Source organism: Bombus affinis, chromosome 4, assembly GCF_024516045.1.
Source record: "Bombus affinis isolate iyBomAffi1 chromosome 4, iyBomAffi1.2, whole genome shotgun sequence".
Lineage (NCBI taxonomy): Eukaryota > Metazoa > Arthropoda > Insecta > Hymenoptera > Apidae > Bombus > Bombus affinis.
Window position 1 is genome coordinate 6,273,601 of NC_066347.1, and position 24,833 is coordinate 6,298,433.

At 37.1% G+C, this 24,833-nt stretch overlaps 1 protein-coding gene across 1 annotated transcript in view; it reads right to left on the reverse strand.

The window, feature by feature from the left end:
- Positions 1-24,833, reverse strand: part of LOC126915711 (uncharacterized) — a 112,202-nt gene that overhangs the window by 59,338 nt on the left and 28,031 nt on the right. The window lies entirely within an intron of this gene.

Consider the following 24,833-nt stretch of genomic DNA (forward strand, 5'->3'; position numbering starts at 1 on the left):
CTGTTCCATTCATCAAGCTCCGACTATATGTAAGATTCGATACTCGATCTATCATATTCGAAATACCCATTGGAAATTGTTTGATTAGGGAATCGGTACGCAAAACTTTTCAACCGAAATATTGAAATTTACTTCTTCCTTGAGATGAAATTTCGAACATCTAGCTATTCCAGTGAAGATAATTAACTTAACGAAAAATGACCAACAACGAAATTTTCATCGTTCGAATAACACTTGTGTCAATGTGAAGTCCCGTTCGAATTTCCAAACTACATCTACGTATCCATTTTGGATTTATTGTATTCGAAACGTTAAAAATTATTCGATTACAGCTGTTTGAATAAAAATATAAAAACGCGCCTCTCTTTTTCCGCCGCGTGAAATCTCAAATTTCCCGCTGTTCACGCCATACAAGCAAAGCTCCTAAAAAAGAGCGATCCATCGGGATCACGATCAACCGAGCGATTTCTCGCGTCGGCTCGATTATTTATCGTTCTCACGTTTTAATTCCCCAAGACGAATGGCTCAAAAGGAATTCTTGTTGGAAGTCTTGTTCGAAGAGATGACACGTTACCTGGGTATCTTCTTCTCAAGCTGAAAAGCTTCGCGTTCCAACTAGCCACGATTTGCCTGCTCTTCGAGGAATAAGACGCTGCACACACCCCATCGTCGATCGAGTGTATCCCCTGTGCGCGCAACAAGATACAGAAACAAAAGATCGGCCTCTTTCCACCTAAGCAAACGAATCCATCAGAGGGCGTGAGTGAAACACGAGTGGAATATCTCGTGGTTCGTGGAGTGGCGCTAGTCATTCTCACAGTAATTATGTAAATTTTTAGAAGGGTTCGAAACACGAACCGACCAAACAAATACCCTTCCACTAGATAAGAAACACCTTTGTGTATTTACTTTTGGCGTGAAACCATTGTTCGTGTGAACCACGAACCTGGAAAGTATTCTTACATTTGGATTAGCTGTCGCTGTTCGATGTGTTCAAGGGTCTATAGTCTACGGTCTACAGGGAACGGTGTAAGTTGGTTTTGTAAAATAGTTGTGGATACCTCGTGCAAAGAATTCTACTAATTGAGAGATTTTAGAAGAAGAAGAGTCGTACAAATTTTTCATTTGTGAAAACTAGGAGCGAAGTGAAATTATAATAGAAAAATGTGCGTGATTCTTTACAAACTTATGAAAGTTTGAAAATTCGTAATGAAATTCTCGAGGTGAGTACGAATATTATGTAGCATTTTCTAGAGTTATCCCGTTCTCGGCAAAAAGACATATATAACACTTTTTCTTCTGCGTTCGCTAATTGACTAATTAGATAAATAAGAAATAAATCTTTATTTCAAGAAGAATATTTCATTCGATGCTTGACTAATTTCCCGTTTATGTACGATGGCTATATCTTCTACTTTAACTTGAACGTAATGCATTCTCAGAAATATTCACGACACGTTCACATTGCCTTTTCACGTACTAATATCCTTGAACAGGGAGGAGTATAAATTACTCATTTCTTACCAACTTACTAATTGAAATAATTAGCAGAAACGTTGATCATCGATATGTATCTGCTCGTTATTCAAAAAGATTAACCAGACAAAAATGACAAGTCTCACGATTACCTTGAATTAATTCCATATTTTCTTTCAGAGAAACATCAACTTATTTTTCAATAAAACGAAGAGCCATTAACTATGAGCCAGAAAAATTGTCATAATAAATATATATATACTTATTTAATATTTTATTTTATATATATATCGGGTTTTCGTTAGGATTTCGGGCGCGTGATAATTCTTCATTAGAATTAGCCATCGTGATGCTCAACAAAGATTGTATTTACACGTATAAATATGTCTTTACGAAGTTTAACGAATAATTAGTTTAACGATTAATTAGTTTAACGAACAATAAGCTTAACGGATGCTTTTGACAATGTTCTTGGGTTCAATAACGAATCCACGATTAACGGGAAAACTCTTTGTACATTAGAATATGTTTTGCAGCACGCAGACACGTTTACTAAGATGCTGGGTTACTTTCAGACTGACAGCCAAGACGATAACAGTAAATTCTCCAAGGTGATTGCAAAATAAAAGACAGATACGGTCACATTTGTCAATTACATATTAATCGGGAATATCAACAAAATCCCAAGCGCCGTTACTAGGCAGTCCCGCGTAAAACCAACATTGTTCCTGGCCGGGGCTTGATTGTTTAATACAGCGTGTTCCTTAATATCGGTACTTCCTCTGTTAGACATATCGTTCATCCCGTGACCGTGGCTACGTTCGGCGACCAGTTATGTCACCTCGAGTCCAAGTATTGGGAATCTTCCTAAAGAAAGGCCCGATGTCCCTACATCCCCGACATATATATAAAAGAATACTAAATATTAATAATTGCAGCGAACATTTATTCATAAATATTTCCAGTCAATTATCAAATAATCTATTCTCTTCATTTCGGCGAACAGCTCCGCACAATTAACCAAATCCTCGTAGTTTAAATTCTAAAAGATAGATAGTCAACGGAAGTTTCGCAAATCATATCAGTACACAAGATGCCGCGTTCATTTGTTATCGAATATCATTATTGAACGTAGTCTCAATGAATGCTGAGTAAGAAAGAGATCCTTTGAAATTTCTTAATGAAACATGCTGCATCAGGAACGATATTACAGAAGTCGTTAACGATAAGTGGTTTCACGACTTTTGCCACGGACAAGCTCAGCTTCGTTTGCTTATTCATGGTTCATAGTTATCGGCACTCTGTGATAAGAACAAGACGATGTAATTGACAAGGCTGTGCGTAAATCTTCTAATAGTCGTCTCATAATTAAAGCTCGTCTCGAGCGTTCAAATACAAGTTCTTTGGAATTTATGTTACGACACATGTCGGTAGGGAACAATGTGAGAAATTTGACGTCGACTAGGTCAACGAATTCTGTGTCACGCTGATTGCCCACGATAATAGTGAAATTTTTATTACAAGATACAAGATGTTTTACGATTCAGTTCAACGAGCTGAACGCATCTAGAACGTGTCTGGACGTTTTTCTTCAAATCAGGTATGTAATTCAATTTTTTTGTTTCACTTTGAAAATCTCGCTAAAATCTGTTAATTAATAAAATCGTAAGCAACGTTACATGATATAAAAGACGTAATTTGTAAATTGCAAATTGTGGTTTAATCAAGTAAATCACTACTTGTTAATTAAGTAAATGCTACTACGTGCTAACAATTTTTCTAAAATGCTGTAGCTAAAAAATAGGGGAGGGGGAACAATAAGACAATAAGAAATCTTACGACATGATTGTTACATATATCGTTCGATGCAATTAACGTCTACATTGAAATCAAGCTTAAAGGAAAATTTCTTCCTTTAAATCTTCGTTAGAATTCGTTATCACAGCGAGGACAATAACGTGATAAGTTTCTTTCTTATAATTTTCTTTGTGCACATACAATATCGCAGTAGCTATATATCGTATGTAACTGACAAAACGAGGTCGTCGTTATTTTAAAATACACTGAGTGATATAACTGAAAGGAGGAAAAGAGAATCGTAATAAGTTGTAGTGAATTCGGTCGGTAATTCTGAAAACGCGAATCGCTTAAATAGCAAGTGTCAAAGTTGGGCCGGCTGCATGGCGTAAATCCGAGCTGAATGCAGCTTAAACGAAGGCGTTTATAATATTGTCAAACGGTACGTTACGAAGCCGCGGAAATACCCGGCCGCAAGGGTGCACGCGTGAATGCCATGGGCTCTTAGCACATCTTAACGCTTTCGGTGTGGTACTTAACCGGTTGTTTGAATAGTCGCAACCTTTCTTAAAACGATAAGGAAACCTTTGCGTTAACGAGAAACGTTTTTGCTCCTAGGATGAATTTTTTATTCCAAATCAAATCATTGGAAAGAATGAATGATAATTGCGATTGATCTCCCAACGTCTCCTTGCGAAACTAATAATAATCATAAATCTTCTACAAGCTATCATACGAATGCCCGTTGCATCATATTTGTTACAACTCGTATTTGTTGAAACTCCTATTTCTTCAAAGTTCTGTTATATTGTTTAGTTTCTGAAATTCTTTCCATAATTCTCAATGTTTGTTGCATCATATTTGTTGCAAAGTCCTGCTTCTTCAAATTTCTGTTATAGTATTTAGTTTTTATAATTGCTGCCATAGTTTTCCTAGTTACAACGACAGAATAAAGTATACTTTATATGAAGCATTATTCACACAATTAGGTAGTAATATCGGAAATATCGTTCGATAAAGTCTGACGTAAAAGTATTCAACGTAAAAATAAGTTTCGAAAATGAGGCAAACAAAAATTTAAAGGCGAAACTAACAGTGTATCCGCTTATAACGTCGTAACTTGTGATAATAATTGGTTATCGTTTAATCACGGTAATAAAGTATACTATACGAACGTAAACAGATAATACAGTAAAAGATCTCCGCTAATTTCGTAGGAAACGTACTAATTACTTCCATCAAAGTCGGACGGCCACGAGCCTGCTTGAAGGGAAAAAATGCGAAAAGGAGAAAATAAAAGGGAGAAGAAAAATGAAAAAGGAGAAAAGAAAGAACGGAAAGAATGAAAGAATCGGAGAGAAACGAAGAACACGAGATATGCCTGGTGATTAAAACCAGCGAGCCGACCGACACACGAAACACTGACAGTTCTGACAGTCGACAGGATTGTGGGCGGTGAGAGGCGTGAGCCCCTTCTGGCGCAATGGAAATTCGCAAGAAAATAAAATAACCACCGCCCTCCCCTTTAGCCCGCCCTTTGTATCTGCCGAGAAGAAGCGTCCCTAATTGATCCCATTTCGTGTCATGCCACGAGATTCGCTGCTGCACGTTCTACCACAACTTCTCGGGATCCTTTATCTTCCAGATAAACACCCGTCGTTTAAAAACTACTAAAAAGTTCTAGAGAGAGGTTTATACATCATACTTTTAATGCACGTGGAACGAATGTGAATATCATTAACGTGTTTACATTCTGTGCAACGTAAGTATAGTGCTTGAAGGTACGCTTCTTCTTAGTAGGAGATTTAAGAATGGATTCCAAAATTTTTACAATTTTTGCTCAAAGAGATGCAAATACGTAAAATGCACGGAGTATAAAATATCCAAATATCCTTATGATATTTAATCTTTTTCACTCCTCGACTCGACATCAGTTTTTATCTGAGGAGCTCCTTTGTCGAGTTCCACTCGACATTCTTTCATTCCCACCTTTTTTGTGAAACGTGCGAAAGAAAACCAGGATTGCATCCTGGAAATTGTTTCAAGATATATTATATACTTAAAAATTACAAAATACAACAATAGTGTGAATAAAACTGGTATTTAAGTGAATTTGTTTCTTCCTTTATTTATTTAAATTGTCTTATTTTTTAGTTAAAGTAAATTTCAAATAAAACACTTAAAAGCGTTGACAGCTGCTGGTAACGAAATTGAAATAAAATTCGGAGTGCAAAGTGTTAATAAACGAAACAAATGCTAGTTTTATTTTCATGAAAACGCGAGTTTGTATAAATATTCGAAATTTAGTTAGAAACGAACGAAAATAAGATTAAATAAATCGGGAGCTAACAACTGGAACGAAGGCCGCGAAAGCAAGTCTGTCGTAGACAAAAACTCTTCCTACTTTAATTATAGATTTTCTATCTTAATGCCGGACAATTAAAGATTTATGTTCGTCGTAACTCAATAGACGGTATATTGCCATTATTTGTTTCTTGGCAAGAATTTGACATCGCCGTTAAAATTATTACAAGGGACATGGTGTATCAAAGATACACTTTTGTAATGATCGTGAAGAGCCCGGATAGTTTGAACGAGTTTCGAAATGGCGTCTTGTTAGACCAAATCTCTAAGCAGCGTCGCGTCGTGCCAAGAGTTTCTCGGAATCGCAGGCGGTGGAACTTGCTTTGATCGTAGATTATGCGACTGTTTTGATTTGCAGCGCAATCGAAGCAGCGGCTTTAACGTCAACTTGTGGCATATAAATTATTACGATGTACCTGCCAACCCTAAAATCAAATTTACGGTATGTGCAAATGTGGAGAAGCAGGAGCCGCGATATGGTGGCAATCGATAATAAAATGTGAACCTCATGCTGCGATTATTGGCTTCGTATCCATTTCTCTAATAATTCTTCTCTAATTTTCGTTACAAAAAAAGAAGAGAGAGAAAAAACGAAAAAAAAGAAAGAGAGGAAAAAAAATACAGAAAAACATGATATCTTCTTCAACAGAGAGCAGAACTTGAACAGAAAAACCTTCAAGTGTCCACCGTGCTCGTTCTCGAGCAGGTTCATTAAGGGAATTTATAAATCACCGGTGTGGGACTCAACATATGAAAATGTATGTTAAGTACTAACAGCCATGATATTCACGTACATACGATGTGTTGGTTAACTTCAGAATCACACGCAGGCATCACACGTGTGGGCCCTCGAAAAAAAAGAATTCCAACGACTATTAAATGTTTACCCTTAATTTGCCTACTAATTAATGACCGTTTAGACGTTCGATATTTCGAATCTCAACGAGAACAGAAATGCCGACTATACTTAACTATGCTTTCACTGTCCTCTGTACTCACCGAAAATCTGTTTTCAACTTAAAACGTTTCCACGGTTCTATTATATATGCATTCACGTTCGAGCAATCACCGTTGTTATTATGAAACAAATCCGGATCGAATCATCGTCGTACGATCAGAATCACATTCTCAACGTTGACATAGTTATTTTTCGAATTAAAAGTAAATTATATGGGTAAAAATGAGGGTGCAGCGAATCAAGCACATAAATTATACTCCATCGTTCGACGTTTCACAGTTACGAGCTCGTAATTTTACCGGTGCACCCGGGGACAAATACAAAACCATGTGTCGGTTCCTCGAGCATGAAAGAAATGTGGCGCTTATGGGGATTACGATCCACAGTGCGCTGCCATGTAAATCAGTCGACATGCATGGAAAAAAGACGGTTTCACTGCAAGTCACATACTTTCTCCTTACACTTATTTTGAAAGCTAGGGTTAATCTCGTTTGGGCCACAAGTGGTTCGTAAAACAGAAAAACACATGGAGGAGCCGCATTCGTGTGTCACGTTGCATTATGCAACATTTAGCGTTCCGAGTATTTCAGAGTTTCGAAAACAAATAAACGAAAAATTTGTAAATTTGATCAAGAAATTATAAATACTTGTCGATACGGTGGCTACAAAAATATAACAAGATATTTGCGTATATCATTATCTTCCAATGAAACCTTCCGTTTCTTTTTCAACAAAATCTACATTTTATTCTTAAAAAGTAAACGATACGAAACTCGATATGCCCGGACCTAATTAATTAGTATGTAAATGTTATAATAAATACAATAGTATGCGAATAATTTTTGTACGCACTGTGTCTCTTGCTTCATATGTAAATTGATCCTTATGAATTATGAAAGTTCTTCGTGCAGGATAAGGTATCTTGTAAACGTGTGGAATCGAATCGTTAGAAAAATCTGGAAAATTATCCAGTTTTTCATGTTATCCTTAAAGAATTTGAAATTCTAATAAAGATATATTCATTATTCCTAAACGATTGCAATAACGTTCGTTCCTTGTCATATCGATTTAAAATCCTAGGTTACTCACTCTTGGGTGGGTTGACAGTCGAACCATTATTTCTAACTAGTCTCACATCATAGTAACATGTTAATCCTTTCGAAGGTAGAAATCGTGGCATAGGAATTGTAGATGAATGTGAAACAGTGTCGTTTATTTAAATATTACTGTTTCCTATCAAATTATTCATGCTCTTATGAAACAAGAAGTACACTTATCGTTCCGGTATAACATAACGCTTTGAATTTATTTGAACTTACCATCGATTACGTGATATCGAAGAAAATATTCGAATATAGATAGAGCGTATATTTTTCCTTATTCTGAGATCGAGAGTATTGTTCATGGACGTGTTCGCGTTTTCTCGAGCGGAAAAATGTCCGCATTTCGATGAGGAAACGCGCACCGGCTAAATAAGATGTTACGCAATGATATATCACAGAGCAAGTGCGATTATCAACATCTGCGTCCTATACGGTGGAATGCAATTGCTTCTAGCTACTAATAATAATTCAATACATTCCATTATTCAATTTTAATACGAGAATAGAATAAACTTTATGCGCGTATCAAACGTATAAACATTTTGTTTTAAGATATCGTATTGTTCTAGCTTTGTTCTAGCTTTTCGAATTGGGTATTGTGAACGGAATTATCAGACAGTAAAGAACAAAGTTTATGATATAATACATTTCGTAACCAATGTTCTGTGTCGAACGTGCACTGCAAGTTCAATTGATATTATTTGATGAATATTGTTAAACCTGCGCTCAGATCGTTTCTAATCGTGTAGCTATATTTAGAATTGAATCGAGCTTCAACGTGTCACCTGCGAGATTTCTATGATAAAATAACGATCTTAAATAATATTAAAATTTACAATATACAGCGTCGTATAAGTCATAGTTCGTTATTAGTCATCGTAACAATTCATAGCAGCAGCTCGTTAACGACCGAGCACTAAACTTCTTCATACGGAAGTTAAAGTACTGTAACTTTGATCGCTATGCCATTAACCTAAACATCTCTAATAGTACATTACGATGGACTAATGTATCACGTTAACTGTATTTGAAACTTTTATGACCCATTCAGAATTCGTAATATATAACTACTACAGCACTGAAAACTTTTACTACTCTACTTATTCGAAATTTGTCAATTTCAAACTACCAATATCAATGAAATAATTAAGACACTTAAACGTTTCTCACTTTCACATTTCGATATTTGTATCACGTTCCTTAGACCGATAAGCAAAGTGACTCGATGCCAAATTCAATTTAACGATAACAATAGAATTTCAAATTAACGATACCAATGAAATAATTAAGAAATTTAAACATCTCTTTCTTTCACATTTCCATATCTATATCGCATTCCCTCTATTAGGCAAAATATCATATCCCATAAACCCAACAATATACTTGCATCTCTATCTCTATGAAACGCTATTCGAAAGCGAAATTTATTCGCAATAGCGAGGCTGGTCATTGAAACGTCGAAGAATCGACAATTCGTATTTGGTGTGTGTGTGTGACAATTCGTATGGCAATTCGTATGGCAAAGAAATCAACTCGAGACCGCTTCACATATATTACGGATATGATTTCATCGGGCTATTTGCCTGGAAGGTACGGAATACACGTGGTCAACATGAGGGTGCTGACCCCTCGCAACAGGGTGCACAGCGGGACGCCGTTGCCTCGCGTCTTTACCTTGTTCCGCGTTTCCAAGCCGACAAATTCAGTTTTCTAGGTAGTGTTCTAGATGGGTAGGTCGCACGAGGTTGTATGTCAACGCACCATGAAGGACGACTTCTTTGAAATGTTCCGCTGCTTTATAAATCTCTTTTCTTCCCTCCTGAGGAGAGACCGTTGCGCGGTCGCGTGCTTCTAAACCACGCTGCTTCCACATGTCCTCTAACGAAACTAGCTTTTATTATTCTCTTTAGTGGGTCCAGAGAATTTTGTTTCGAAGGCCTTTAGAAATAATCTGGACAACTCGTTAGAGAATGGTTTCTTTTGGTATTTGTGATACGACTTATTTTAAACACAGTTGTCTGTAAAAGGCTTCGTATACCCTTTTAGAAGATGACTGTATCAGTCTTTTTAGAAATAAAATATATAGAAATAAATAAATTTATTTAAGCAGCGTTTATAAAATAATCACCTATGAATATATCTATAACTTTTATCAAACTATACAGATATAGTGATGTATACAAATATATTTATTCTTTAACATATAAAGAAATAATAATAATAGGGCAAAATTGTCTTTTTACAAGGTGTACAGAGATTTTTATCAATGACTGTAGTTATTTTTCTTAGGAAATAGTGTATAATAAAACGTGTAATTCATAGCATGTCGTTATACACATTCCAAGTTCTTTTTGTACTCGATTGAACGATTAGGATTAGTAAATCGTAATAAGGGATCAAAAATAATTTCTACGAGGCGAAGACACGAAATGCGTGCATTCGAAGCACGCGAACCAGGTTTCAAGTTTCTGATGCCATTAAATGGCACGCCCGGCCAATAGCAGTGTATAAGTACCGGACATGAGTATTTGCATACCCAGTTAGCGACATTCCAAGCAAAGTTGCGTGTATACGTGGTATGGTCTTGGATTGTCACAAAATTCATCGAATGCTAGATGAAATCGATCGCGCATTAAACGAATTACGTGCAACGCAAATTATTGACCAATTTGCTCATCATGAGTTCTATGAGAATATATTTTTACGAAGACATTTCTAATCAAAGATACAAATTTTATATGCTTCCTGATATTTTTTAAAAATCTCGATTCGCTAATTTGTAAAACGAAAGAATAACTCGAATTAAAACTTTACATTCCGGTTTTTCAACATCTATGCACGTTGTTGCAAAATTGAAACGAAAGAACGAACGGAAAATAGAAGATACTCGAAAGAAATATTCGCTCGTAACATTGTAATAATACATTCAAATTTATTAAACGGTATCATGCCCTTTGCTCCTCCGCTACATAAACAATTTTCCCGCTCATTAGTATGGAAGCCACATACGATGTAGCACAATTCCTCCACGGCCACGATAGACCTATGATAACGAGTTGTCAAGTAAAATTAAGCGGTAGATTTAATCAATGATCTTACGTCGACTTGTTGCCTTTGTTTCACCTTAAATAGAGTCGACGTATCCATCGTAATTCGAAGACAAGGCCGCTATTTACGGAGGCGCACAATTTCTAAACCAGTTCAACGTTGCTACGGTAATGAATAATAAGTTACCAGGAGGTGTGACCAATCGATGATGCACTGATTATTTATCTTGTTTCATTTTTATTTTGTATTTCTTCGTTGACAGAGCGCACGTATTCCGACGCTGAACGCGAAACAACATTGTTCGTAGAACCAGCTCGTTCGCAGGTCGATTCTCTCTCTTATCGTGCCAGTGAATCGTATCAAGCAACGAGACGACCAGCCAGCAATCACTTTACATATTTCCACTCAACTCCTCCTTTCCCACTTCTCGTCCACTATCGCGTTATGAATCTTCTGCTATTTTTCCTAACAAAACTGATCGTTCAACTCGTAAAAGCTACGTTGGTTACTTCATAAGAAGGAAACAACACATTTCTCACATTTGGATTTCTATATTTGACGACTACACGGCAAAGATATTACGATGCTCATTTTTGTCCGTTCAGTTTTATGTCACTTGGAGGCTGAACGAAGTATTCTCCGAGTACTGAATATTCGAAAAAGAGAATAATCTAATAGATTCGAAGAAACAAATCTTTTAAAGATAGATGAATAATAGACGAATAATAACAGTTTAATTGTTATGTTTATTATGTCTCTGTTTAACCCAGTTAATATTAGACTGTATATAATGATTAAAATTCCTAATATCCTTTCAACGGTGAAGAGACAAAAATAGCTATTCGATGCCAAAGTGAAATGGAAAAAATAATTTCGATGTAGAATTAGTTGACAACATGTTGAATTTTAAAACTGTTGTGCTATAAAAGACAGGAAATGTGCCCTTTCACGTGTCTTCACGTCATCGTGTCTTTTCACGCGTGGTCTTCGTTTAAATTAAAATTTCTAGATTTAGTTTTAAATTTAAAGAATCAAAGGGGAACTACGAGATATGATGTTGAAAGAATGACTGGACAATAGTATCGGTATACCTAAGACTAATTTTGAGTTTCGTATTACATAGGCAAACACGAAATTCTGGTCGTTGCATAATTTATTCGCGCGACTCGAGCGCGAGGAAAAAATTCTCGGAGAGACAATATTACGTAAACGATAGGAGAAACATCTGAGTTTCTGCAGGACGACTAAATTATACTAAATTATATTAAACGTAGGTAATCGAAACCTGCACGTCGGCAACGATTATTGTAATTATAGGAAGGAAAGTAATTATGTTTGAAAATGAATGGCTCGCGACGAGTATTAATTTTCCTCGACAAGTATAGTGCTTTCAATAGCACGTATATTATTTCTTCGTTCTTATTTTCTTACTATTAAATTGCTGCGCGAGCTTCGCGAAGTTTGCAATTTTCTTCAAACGATGGTTTTCATGCTTAAACAGAGTTATTTCGTTCTTCGATTACCTTCTGATTAGTCCTAAACATTTCAAGCTTGTGCTTGTAATTTATAAAAAAAGAAAGAAACTAAAGATAAAGGAAGCCTATTCCTTTTTACGTACTAAATTAAAAGAATCGCATAATTTTGCTATTTTTTACTACGTCGAAAAGCTTGAATTACGCTCTTAAAAGCAAGCATTCACAAGGATTAAAAACAGTCCATATCCAACATAAGCTTATTCAACGCATATTAAAACGACCAAGCCAACCGTCATAGAAATAAAATCCGCCATAAAACCTAATATTCCCCGATTATTAACCTCGAATCACGATTTCAGTCGAACCAACGTATCAACATAAACCTGCGACTAACTTCCAACGACAATAAATACACCGACTTTAAAACTTTATTACCATCGTATTTCATCCCACTTGCCCCTACCGAAGTACGTAATCGATACATTCCCGACGATTCGGCAAGTCAGCCATAAAACATCTTTACCATCCTTTTACGATCAAAGTTTCTCACTCGACGACACGAGGTTGTCATCTTCGAGAATCGTCATCATCCCCATAGAAAGTGGTCTCCTCGCGTCAGTCAACTACCCTGAAGGAAATACTAAGACGTATTCAAGTGTGACCGTTCCGTGCGGTATTTCTGGCGCCATTAAAATGGTCAGCCTAGTCAATAGCCGTTCCTCGGGTCTGCCGCGTGTTTGCACGACAGGTTAGCGAAATTCCACGGCAAAGAAACGCGCGTCGCCGCCCTATCCCGTTTACATTTTACGTGGCATGCGTGGCGACGTATTGGCCGGGCCGTGTACGATTTTCGCTCTGCTCCTTTTTAATCGATCAACCGTGCTACGAGCCAATCCGACTCGCGTCTCGACCCGGAGAAGGTAGCCTGGTGCGCTCACATATTCGAGTCGGGGCGCGAAATTGATTAATACCGGCACGCTTCGCTTTCGATTTCGATTTCATAGTCGGTCCTGTCTTAGAGGACCCCCTGACGAGGCCCTCCGGTTCCTGGAACACTACCAAACGACCGCCGATTGAGATTCGATATCTCGAATCCCGTGCTCGAGGCTGGACGCGTTTCTCGATTCGCTATTTTCGTTTTACGAGTCCGGTCGATCGGGTTCGTCAATCGACAATTGTACACGGCCGATATGTGCGCAATGGTTGGCGAAAGTATTCGAACAGCTATCGTGGGAAGCTTTTATATGCGTATTGCGTGTGTTAATATAAAACTTTTTGAAATTTCAATAGCATTGTAATGAGACAGGATCGTTATTGTTATGTCGATAATATTTGAAAACTTCAGAGGAGAAACAGGATAAAATACACCTCCGTCTTTTATAGGAAAGCTATCGTAAGATATAATGTTATATGCTATAAACTATATAGTTCCATATTACCTAACTTGTTTTTTTTTTTTTTTTGTTTGATTTAGAGATTAATGACTTACATAAAACTTCTTGGATTCTCCACTTAAAACCAATCGGGCAATGTACACACACACACATATATATACATTATAATATAATCACGATGATCGGATCTCGTCACAGTGCTAATAAAATTTCAAAATGTTTCACATAACGCGCGTAATATATTTAAAATGTGTCTCCAAATGTTCGAATACTTTCGTGAATCATCGTATGAATACGAACGTGCGAGCCGTCGAATATATAATATTTCCCTATGTTCGAAAGTATTGTCACGCCGCAGCCAGGAATGTAGCCACGTCGAACGGGGCCACATCCGTAACGAGAAGCGTAATTTAATAAGAATTATGTCCGTCATAAATGTGCGTCCCCGTCGTTCCACAGTTACGAGCTAGACCAGAATCTTTTTCACGTTGATATCGACACTCGCGAGAAATACGACTATCATCAGGGTTTCTCTAGTTCCGCGACAAGCTTAGAATATCCTGGTGGTTACGATTTCCTAATAACCTATATAACTTCGAAAAGTGAAAAATTAGACCAGAAGAGAATCATTTTTGCTACGAGATTGCACGTATAATAATTCTGCTCCACTTTATGCGTTTCCCTCCCACGAAATAACCTCTCGAAACGCCGTTGCGGTAGATGACCTAACGAATTGCTCCACCGTTTATTGTTATACGAATAAATCATTCGTCGAGGTTATTGTATTCGAACGGCAAAGAAATTAGGCGTACCACGTTTCTACGTATCGCAGATTTCTCGTATTATATTATCTTTACAGGTTTTCGCGTGTCTGCAGGGAGGGTATCTAACTCGTTAAAAGTCGATATTTCGAAGAATATCTGCAAACTGTTGATTTATGTTAGTTCGATCCATATACATATATGTGATACAAATACGAATACTAGTTTACAACAATGAACGCTCGACGAGGCGATCGTGCACGTACGCATATCCGCATGCTTTCTCCCGTATTATTAAGAAATAAACGAATATTACGGACTCCGCGGAACGCATGCAAATGAGGATCGTTCACGGAGGTAGCTGCACACGCTTATTATTGACTCGTGCGATTCTCGGTGTTCTCGACGAAACCGACTCATCCACGTAATCTGTATTTATCAATCGTAAACGTCTTGTATTTCCATTGAACTTGCAACTTGTTGCTCGCTGCACGCATTCTCCACGCTGTGTTTAACTTATCTTTGGCGCAAACGTAGTACGTATATGTAATCGAAAGTGTTCCTTTTACTGGTTCGTTAACTGCATCCTCAGAGAAATTGGCTGGACTCAACTTTTGAACGTGATCGTATTAAGTAGAATTTCAGCAGCGAATATATCGATGTTTGGTATAAACTTTATTATGTATCGTTCAAAGAGGATTTGCTCTTGTGTGTAGATATAGGATTTAATTCTGGTAGTATCCGTTTCGAAGTAGTTTTTTTATCGCGTTGATAAGTCTTTGTATGTTGTGTATGATTTTTGGATTATATGGAGAATCGTAGGAAATTGTGGGTATCACAAAATCAGACGTTTCAGAAGCCACGAAATTTACGTATTAAGTAAGGAACGAAATAGTGATCAGTGTCCTTAGATGAAAAATTTATAAAAAATACGTATGCACGTGGAAACTTTCACAAAATGTTTACTGCTGCGATAGAGTTAGAAAACATTAAAACGAAGTAAGAGCAGATGAACATTCGTCATCGAAGAACCTTAATTTACATCAAATCGATTAGAATCGAACAAGGATTAAAATTGATGCAAAATATGAAATGTTGCGGATTATTGACACGAATATTTAACGCGACAAAGCAGTTTACAGGGCATTACTGTTGTCAACTAGGAATTAAGTTCATCTAATCTGGATATATAGATCGACACATCGTGTCTCCACGTTCGATTCATATTTATTTAATAAAAATATCAGTCGTCGATCAATGAATCGGATTAATTCTCCGTGTGGAACTTCAGTAACAATTTTTTCCCGCCGTCAGAGCTACGGTCAATCTCGTTCGACCACTCGTTATATTCCACAATTTGTTCCTTGGAGCAGTCTTGCGGTTAGCGTGGTTGCTTCCTCGGATTAAGCAGCGTGACTGGTCGGATTTTCCCTGGTGGAATTCGAGCGACATGCCAATGACGGCTTATGATCTTCCCGAGTTCATTTAGGATCATCTTTCGTCTTTGTTGCCTTGTAATCTCGAGATTAATACGTATTTACGTTTGGAAAACGCGAGCAATTCCATCTATATGGAAAACTATATATAATACCTCGAAAGAAAGTTGGCAAAATAATCAGTACTAGGAATTAATGCTAATTATTGATTTCATTATTAGTTTCTCCCAAAAGTTTCTTTCGTTTTATAGATGAACAAGATTTTTTGTTTTGAATTATTTCATTGAATTATATATGATCCATTTTGTTCCACTAGATGAAGAATCATAATTCAATGAAATAATACAAAATAAAAAAAGTTGTGCATCTATTATTTCCTTATAAAACGAAAGAAATTTTTGGAACAACCTGATACTAATGAAGTATATTCATACCTGCGTTATAAAGAGGTATAGTTAAAATGAATAAAAAGTCTTGAAGATTTAAAAAAAAAATAAAACCCACTGTTAATTTTCAAAGTAATGAATTTATGATGCTTCAAGAGTTTAGTTTAATATTATATGAGTTTCATCTGAAATATCTAAATGTGGTATCAAACGATATAGAAAAATGTATCAGAAAAGTGTCTCAAAGACTGACAAAAATTCGAAGATTCAGCACAAAAGCAACAGCGACGAACAGTGAGACGAAGGCGAAAGCAGCGTGTCGACCATATGCTTCTATTTCCTCGAAGCTTAGAACCATTGAATAGGTCCTATTGCAAACACGCTTTTCTCGATACAAGAGGATCGGGCGTTATAATTTACGGTTCACGGATATTTCATGAAAAATTCTCCGATTTCCAGGCACGCACGCATGCACCGTGTGAACAACTCTGTGCGACGTGCGTGCATGCGTTCACACTTTCACGCAGCACGCACGATTTGTCGCGTTTACCCGACGAAAAGAAAATATTTGTCTCCTGGTTCCCTCAACTAAGCCCGATGCCCACCGCTTAAAATAATTCTAGTCCTCTGACGATTGCACTTGAATGGCGTCTCGTTTAGATGCATAAATATCTTTCTTCAATAAATTCTCGTTCGTTTAATCGGAAACGTCATCTACAAAGACTCACAGGATTTCTATATTAATTTTTAGTAGGTACTGTAGGCGAGTAATTTATAAACATACAGGGGATCCCAGGTCTTCTCAACTTTATTGCTGTATTCCGTGAATATCGATGGGAAAAAAGATATTATACAAACATACATTGTTTGAAGCTTAATTAAAAGAATAAGAAAACTTACTATGATATTAAAGCAGAAATAGATTGGCGATATTTAAATCTAGTTCGTTTATGCATTGGATATAACTTCCATTAGTTGTATCAAGTGGAAAAAAAATGAAATTGAACATTTTTTTTATTATTTAATTTGTACTTTACAATTTGTCCAGATGGACATTTGGTAAATTTGAAATTTTCTTTTTTTTTTTTTTAACTTTGCGAAGAAAAAAATTCGATCTACCATTTCTATTTGTTTTCTATTCCTCAACAAGGAGCGAATTTTGGGCGGAGTAATTTTGCAATTACGTAATAATTATTTAAGAATGCTAAGAATACTCTTCTATCTTTAACTAAGTAAATATTGCTCAACTATTTCTACTTCGAATGGTATTAAGTTAACCTAAAAGTTTCTTTTTAAATAAATACACAACATTTTTTGTTTTATAGTAATAAAACAAAATGGATCATACCTAATTCGATAAAATAATATAAAACAAAATATGTTGTACGTCTATTATTTTCTTATAAAACGAAAGAAGCTTTTGGGACAGCTTAATATAATTTCATATTTCCTATTTTTATTCTAATTTAATAAATGAATAAAATCTCAAATGACCGATGTTTATGTAGTTTAGTCAGAAAGCTAGAACACCCTGTGTATACGTTTACTTCCTAGGATAGATAACGATCTCATTACGATTGTTTCATTATATACGACATGTGCATTGTATATTATAACTGTAACAAGGATATAAAGAAGGAAATGGAAGAAAGGTCAGGTATAAAAGAGATTACCTGTATAGAGGGAGTGTGAGAAGGCGCCATGGACTGTTCGGCGCCTCCTTTTATCCACCCCAGGAATTTATCGTGGCGTCACAATAAGATACAGAATTTATTAGCACTGGGCGAAGAGTTTCCTCCCTCTAGTCCCCTTTTAAAATTCGGATTCTATCGTGAGAGACGGCCCGTGGTATCTCGGCTCGTGGTCGAAAGAGCATTCAATTTGTACACCGGACCGTGAATCTATTCGGTCGTTTGAATACGAAATTTATCTACCAACCACACAGGATAATGGTGAAACGAAACGAAGAAACTTATTTTACGACGTGGAAAAGCGGCTCGTATCTTTCTCACCGTCGTATCGTACTATCCTACACGAATAATTGAACTAATCGATAGCATCGCACGCTCGTAATGTCGATGAATATTCAAGAACGTACTCGAACGGAATTAAGATAAACGTCAGTTTAACTCGATTCGTAACAATTTGTTGACGTTCCAATTTCTCGATCGCGGTGCTGCAGGATAATTTCAAGCGTTCAGTTCCGTTTACCTTTAAGCTTTAAAATTCGGGCCGAGTTTGCTCCGTAATCAACGTGAAATCGAATTGATCGAAAGATGAAGAACACGCGTTCGAATAAACCGTGCGAGATAATTCCATCTCGACACTGCTTTCTCTCCGATCGAAGTCTTTATTGGCAAATGTCGGAACTTTCTGCAGTGAGATTAAGTCGAATAAGTCGAGATTAAACGAGAGATGAAAACTGGCTCGATCGTTCCAATTTCATAATACGTAACAAGGTAGATGTAAAAATATCGTATGTATATATTGTAATATCGAATTCTTAAGTAATATCTATGTTTCGTGAGAAGAGGAAAGGAAATGTGAGAATTATAACATCCAACTTTCTGAAACCTATTTTTATTTATCTTTTTGATTGAAGTACACAATACTCCGATATAATAGGATCAGTATCACAGAGTCTATACGCTTCGTTTATATGTATTATCTACATACATATCGTATAATTGCATAACTTCTTTATGAACTACCGAAACACGTCACGAAACATAAATTCCAAGTATCCAGCAGAGTTGGTTAAAAGTTACACGATACGCTTTTATTAAGATCTCGATAATCTTATATTGAAACATCTTCCTGGAGATAAATGAATCTTACACAAACGTATTCCTCGACAATTTTTATATGTTAATCCGCCATGAAGACGCAGCTATCGTTTCCATCGACAAAATTAGCATACTTATTATCTTCGTGTACACTACACGCCATTCGATCACATACGCATACTCTATCAAAAATAGACATAGGTGTAAGCAACGAGTAACATCGGTGCCCGTTCACGGACCTTCGAATCCGCGATGAATGACAGAAACGGTAACAAGCAACGTTGTTCTTAATCCACGAAAACATAATCCCTCGATGGTTTTGTCACGCACAGGTGACTCCCCGTACACGATGTTACCAAAAGCAGAACAGTCGAGCGAAACGAGCATATAACGAGCCGGAACTGGCCCGTGAGGACGGTCAAACGCTTCACGAGACAACGGCTTACGTATCTGGAGTAATTTACCTGTCGGATTATCGCTGAGAAATCGCGTCTCAATTACTGCACTGTCAACCAGCGTGACGGCACGCCAAGACGACATCTTATCGGTGAGAGTTCCCGTTTGGCATGCGTACACCTTATAATCGAAACAGTTATAATCGAACATGTTCCTATTTGTACGTATTCCCTTCTTTTTTCTGTACTTTTTCCTTTTTTGGTTTTCCGTTGCTATGGTGATTATCGAGTGGCGATAGAAACTGACAGTGAATTGAACCAATCAATGAATTCGACAGGATACTTACGTTGGAGAATATGTACACAGGCTCGAGGAAGTATTCGAACATTTTACGAATATAGTAAACGTGTTATATGAAACATTTTGAAATTTCGTTAGCGCTTTTATGAGATTCAACTATCGTGATTACATTAGTACAACCAAATCGAATTGGTTTGAAACAAATCTAAAAATATATATATAGAAACAATAGTATATTTAGTACAAGTTATGTATGTATTTCGGGAAAATCACAAATGTATATGATTAGCGGTGTGACGGTCGTGTCTCGTTACAATGCTAATGAAATTTTAAGATGTTTTACGTCACACGTACGATATGGACACAAAAGATTTTTACGGTAGGTGTTCAAATATTTCCGTGAGACATATTACGTATATACGTATTATTGTAAATATCTATAAGTTGTGAGATTAACATAGAGTTTTGTTAAATGTTTGACCGTTGGCCTCGACGAATAAATTATTATTGAATAATTCGAAATTATGTTTAAGACAGACCATGCCAACATTTGTAAGAATAATCAGAACATATTCTATTTCGAAATAGTTCATTTTGAAATAGCTTCAAGCTTGACGCATTTAAGTCCTCCGATGCAAAAGATATATATCAAGCGTTAGAGCACCCGATTTATACGATCGTATTCAGCAGGTATACGAGAGTCAAAGACGCATAAACGCGCGTATTCGTATACGCGTCTTTTCAAATGATTTACGCGTTATGTGGCGCGACCGGAGCAACGTTTATACCTTACCAAGGGCCGTAGACAAAATATCAGCGGTAAATGGATGATACTCGGAATCCGCTGTTTAACTCGTGGAAATTGAAGCTGATAACCGTACAGTTCTACGCTTGTTACTAATACTGTGATGGATGTGTAAACGCGATGACGATAACGAGGTTGCATTGGATCCTACAACTCATTCCTGGGAATAACATTGTTTCGAAAAGAATATACAAATATAAAATCTTATATTTATACATACTTTTAAATATATATAGCAGGATATATATCTTCAAATTAAATTTGTTAGTTTGTTAAAAATAATCAAAGTCAGGTGTAACTAACATTGGATTACTTCCGATGCTTGCTACAATGATTTATGACGAAGAAGTTAAAATAAAATATCGCGATATAAATTCGATCGATACCTTCCTTTTATCTAAACAATTATTCGTTAAAGCTAAATCTTACAAAAATAACGTTTTCTATTCAAATTCAGGCATCCCTAACTACTCTGCCTAGGCAATCTTTACGAAAAAATTCCTTTCCAACTTCGGTCCATCCTATTCAATTCACAAACAATTCACAAAAACACTCTAAAATTGAACCAAATATCCAAAAAACCTGCCCGCGTAAGGAAAAGCTGTAACACGACAGTCACGCAGATCCCTGTGCGCCAATGTATCACACAGAAACACGTGGCAGCCTTCTGGAACTGGAAACGGAGTCGTGACAATTAGTTACAGCCACGACAAACTATTTATCGCGACTGTAAGCCGAGGTTTGCAAAAAGTGGAAGGAAAAAAGGAAGGGGAAGGAGAACCAGCGCAATCATTAACCAGGTGTCAGCCAATAAATCAGTCAGATTTCGACGCCGAAGGGCAAACGAACGCGAGAGCCGGAAGAACGCCGCGGTTGATTTAACGTCTGGCGGGAAAACCGCGCACGAAACGACGACGCGAGGACGCTGTTGTGGCTGCTGCCGCCACCGCTGCCCCCAGCTAGAATTATGCAAGGTGACCGCGTTGTTTGTCTAACGATCGAACGATAAATACGGCCTCCGAACCAACTACCAATCACTCGAGCCCGTGTCGCAGTGAAATTACGCGCGGCTCCAACGAAGCCGGTCGTTTATTGGCCCGATCGACGTTCCATGATAGACGGACAACGACATTGGCGCCGATTGGAGGCATCAAAAAAAATCTAATTGCTCGTACCTGCTTCTATGCGTGCGCCAACGCGTATATTATCCGGTGGTTACGGTGTCTCGAGGCGCTAGAAAAGAATTCGCGATCGATCTCGCGTCCAGAACATAGCTTAGCTCAACATAGTTGGTTCGTTCCGCGCGGATACCTGATTCTGCGCGTCGCGTGCGCGCCATCGCTTTGTTCGCTGATTATACCGTGTCGCGTGGAAAAGGCATTTCGTTCCATCCAGGGCACCTGAAATACGCCCTGATCAGTTCCTAATGACTCGTGACTGCTAAGTGCTCGAGCTCGATCAATGGTGTCGCGATAAAGAACGCGTGACTGGATTTTATCGCCGTCCCATGATTTAGTTCTCATTGGATCGTCCGTTCGAGGAATTTAATCATTATCCGAAAAGAAATCGACCCTGGAAAGGTTTGCTTATCGATGAGGAGTGAAGTTTCCAGATGTGAGGTTTGGAGTGAGCGACGCTGAATGCAATTAAAATTAAAATGGAATTGCGAACGAAATACACAATGACGTAATTGTACTAATTAAGTATGCTAGATGTTTTAATTAAGAGAAAATGATCTTTCATGTCAGTCCTTTACGTATCGTTAATTTATCGAATCGGTGAATGGGAAAAACGAGTTAACGCAAGTCTATTTGCTGAGAATTTTCTATCGACTAACATATCATATTGACGTTTTAAGATTAGTATTCTTATGAATATTGTATGACAAACTGAATTACTGTTATACGTATGATTTAAATGATTGTATACTACATATCTTAATAATTAATAGATTATCGTAAACCAAGATAATAATGAACAAGAATCTCGATTGTGCAACAATGCTTATATTTGTTGAGACTAAAACCAACCTGATTGATTCAACTAATTGTACGAGAATAAAAATACCAACTTAACAAATATATCGAAGGTGATTTTGAATTACCTTAACATCCCTCCAAAGCTACTCGTAAATAAGGAATTAAAGCATATAATCATACTTAAAAAAATTCCTTCTTAGAATTCCCTCTAAAATCCCTACACTACAAGAAAGAAAGCTTCTAAATCCCAATAAATCGTTCGATTTACGGGATTAATCCTGATAAAGGCTTGAAAGCGGAGGAGTATGGACATGTCCTTGGCAAGGACCACGCAGAAGCACGTCTAAACGAGGCGGTTCACACGCGAGATCACGCACCGGGAACAATGGGCCGCGTTGTTCAGAAACCATGGCCGCTAATCGCGTCAAAACACGCGTTAAGGATCATCCTGTCCGACAGCCGACAAACGTTCAAGCAGGACGAACGAACAGAGGAACGAAACCGGACAGACCAAACATAGTAGAGAGAAACCATGTTGATGCCTGCCGGCTTTGGATCAGGTTGAGTGAGTTGTTTCGAGCTCGGCCTTCCCCTGGTACCGGTCGTTTACGTGTCTACTCTCGTGTAAAATAATGCCAGCTACTCCGGATATCCTTCCACAGCGAGAGGAGCCACCTTCGAGTACGTCGCTCTCATATTGAAATCTTAAGCACGGACTTTCCCTATGTCGGTACGCTCAATTTGTTTGACACGAACGATCACATGGTGTCATTACGATCAACTTTTTGTCTCGTTGCTGAGGCTATTTAATATGCAAATTGCTTACGTAGATACGTTTCCCTACTTTTTTTCCCCTGTTATCTTTCGAGAAGTGTGAAGAAATCAGAAAGCAGAAATATGAAATTGGGAAGATATTAATTTGAGGCGTTAACGCTACGCTTCATTTGCAATTTCTTTTTAATCGATTTACATCATTACGATCGATCGAATTTATATATTAGGTCGTCCGAAAAGTTTCTTTCGTTTTATAAGGAAATAATGGATGCACAACATTTTTCGTTTTATATTATTTTAACGAATTAGGTACGATCCATCTTGTTTTATCAAGATGAAAATCACGTTTAACAGATTAGGTTTCATGTTTGTATAAAGATGCGTTGTTGTGAAAGACGTGTCTGTAAAAGAAAGACACTTTTCGGACAACCTAATATCATAACTACCTAGATTGAAAGAGACTTCAGGGATTTTCTTATGTGATTTGAATAAATATTTTCAATTAATGTGATTACCTATATTTCTCAAATTATAGAAATTCTTTCATCTCGCTTACATTTTTTGGCAATGTTACGCAACTTTTACTGCTCTGTCTTTAATGGATCAAATAGTTTGTCTATCTTCAAACTGGATATTTCATGAAAGGTAGAAGGGTTAGTTTATATATATAAAATTCCTAGTTAGTTCGTTCTGTTTGATTATGCATGAAAACTTCTTTTCCCAAATAACACTGGCGCATCCATACTTCGTATATTCATAGTACGATTCATGAATTTACACATTTGTAATACATGTTACCGATGTAATTCAAGTCCCCCAAAGAAACAAGATATACCGAAATCATAATGGAATACTAATGACAGGCTTAAGTACCGAATCGTTACGATAAATGGCTTTACTGTGTCCGGAGCGAAATAACGATGTGCGTGCCACACGTCCTGAAGAATCGTAAAGACAGAAGTTGGAGAAGACAATAGGGGAGAAGAAAGTTATACGGTGTGATTATAATACGAATAGTATTCATTTATAGCGAGACGACAACCGCAGTGTCTTTAATGAATGTCTAACCCTTTCGTTTTCGTCGTGTCGTTTATGAATTCATTCGATGCAAACAGGACGTCGTACTCGGATAAACATGTTACTCGTTTGTGTATCCGTTCGAGTAAATTAAATCGAGTGAATCTGTGACAAGATACGAGACAGAGATATAAAGTATATTTGTAATTGACAATCAGGATGTCACAAACCGACTTTCAAAACGGTATTTCCTTTGAAACTTGTTTCACAATTTCTTTTGTACGTATTAACAAACGTCTGATCGTTAAACTAGTACGGTATCAGATTAATAGGCACGAATCAAAACAAATTTTTCTGTACTTTTAGGTTTATACACGAAGATTGAGACAGACAAGAAGTTCTGATTTCGTATCTTTCTTAACGATTGTCAATCTTTTAAGGATTAATCTGCTGTTTTAACGAGTTCCTTGAAATTCTCGCGTTTCTGTTGTTCAGAAATCAAGAAAGTTGTTTCAACAGATGAATTGGATTAAAGTTGATAAACGATTTAAGCGACGAACGCTTTTAAGGTATATAAT